Raw genomic sequence first — 2,182 nt, 5'->3', positions numbered from 1 at the left:
GTGTGAAGAAGAGCAGGCTTGAGCAGTCCAGGGCAGAGACAATGGTGTATGTGCATACCAACTTTCGTCTTATTTACAGGCGGAGGGAAGAGTGGTTGAAGGGAAACACAAAGATGTGGGATGTCTTTCCTGATGATATGGGTCTGGACACCAGTGTTGAGTTGGCACTGGCCAACATGGATCTCAATGATCCAGTGCTAGAGCTTGTTAGATTTGATGACTTAGAGGGGTCATCCTCCACACCAGTAGATGTAGAGGTGACTATGGATACAGGGGAGTAGGAGGATGCAGAGGAGAGCAGTGGGGACCACGATGATGAGGACATTGATGCTAATTCTAATGCTGATGATGAGGATTGATGCCTTGGGGCTTGTATACTTGTAGTTGTTTTATATTTTCTATTTCTATTTGCCATTGGCATTGCACCAACACTACCTATGTAACACATTTTGATTTGATGACTTAATGAGAAAACTATAGTTGTCAGTGTGTTTATCTTACTATCTTGTAGTTGCAAGTTGTCTTTCATTTATGAATTATGAATCATGATTTATGTGATCACTGACATGTATTTGAATTTTATATGTACTATGCATGTTATAGATGAAGATCTATGTTTGAAATCAATAAATTTATATCATTAATTAAAATTTGTGTAAGAAATATCTAATTTTTAATATATATATATATATATATATATATATATATATATATATATATATTTTAATAAAATAATATATAATGAATCCTACGTGTTCTGTTCCGGGGGGTCAACGTGTCTGAATCCGACACTACGAATCCCGAATCCTACGAATCCTGAATCCCCGTGTCCAGTGACTTAGGTTTTACCACATAAAACACTGTGTCAATTTCTGTGTTTGATTATTCTGCTATCTTGTTTATTTGCCATTGTTTTCTGCGATTTTAATTTATTTGCAGGTTATGCTTTCACTGTTCAACTGAACAAAAAGAAATGAAGACCATCTTTGTAAAGCTTTCTTGCTTTCAACTAAAGAAATCATGCCTGGAGCTTAGAGTTTTCGCTCTCTGTAAAGCTTCCTTGTAGCTTAGAGTTTTAAACTTGTCCTTCGACCCTTTTGGAAGCCATATTTGACCCATGGTAAGTAATCTCTTCTATATATAATTTCTAAAAATATGATAAGTAGTTAAAGGGATAGGATCTCTACGTAGGAATATGACAACCAGTTAAAACCGAAATGTTTATATCAGGCCTAGTTACAGATAAAAACTAAAAAAGTTTGTTGGAAACAAAATTTTAAATCAAAGCACTTTTATACAATTTCTGAAAGCCCCCATCATTTCGAATATTTTTAATTACAGGGAAAAACAACTTTTTAAAATTGAAATAATGCTACAGAGACACGTTATGTGAAATATCAAAGAACCAAGCAATTAAGGCCACCTGCCTCCATGGACGGCCACCCTCACCATAGTTAACCATGTTTCGGTTGCATGCACATCAAGATTCTCCTGTTTGTCTGCTAAGCTAGAGCTCTTCGAATGGTAAGAAAACTTGTCTAGTGGCTGCCTAAGATCACTGTTGTCATTTCAACTTTAATGACGCAACAAGTTCTTTCAGATGAACTCAATATCCATCCACATTTTTGAAGACGGGTTGATTCACTTTGTTAGCGAATGGTTTGTGAGCAAGTGTCATGTTGACCGACCAACAGTCACTAAGGTGCCAACCAGGTTTGGCATGCATGCATGGTAGAAGTGGGAAGTAAAAGTAATAATAAGATAATAATTTGTTATCCTCAAAATGCAATCATGAAGGATATGCATCAGAGTATTGTAGTCACATGTACAAAATGGCAAAAGACTGCATGGAACTGCTTCACAATTTCTTGATGCTTGTATGGCAAGAATATGTTATATGGCTGGAATTGCATATATGGAAAGAATATGTTATATGGCTGGATATTAGCTTTTTCTGTATAACACATTATCAGAAAAATGGAATGCAGGGCTTTACATGATCATCAAGTGGCCTATCGACCGTTTTATGTTGTGCATGTTCGAGCTGTTGCCATCTTTGACCAAAAAGATAAATAAAAGTTTATTTTGACTGGGATGATTAAGAAGATGATAAATGATGTGTCATTAATAATGCAGTAGAGTCGATCAAAGAAGGAAACATCTTCCTATTGAGCGTAGAGTT

Source organism: Pinus tabuliformis, chromosome 1_1, assembly GCF_031772625.1.
Source record: "Pinus tabuliformis cultivar Carrire ecotype Pingquan chromosome 1_1, CPIR1, whole genome shotgun sequence".
Lineage (NCBI taxonomy): Eukaryota > Viridiplantae > Streptophyta > Pinopsida > Pinales > Pinaceae > Pinus > Pinus tabuliformis.
The sequence above is the reverse complement of the archived record's forward strand: the minus strand, read 5'-3'. Positions refer to the sequence as shown.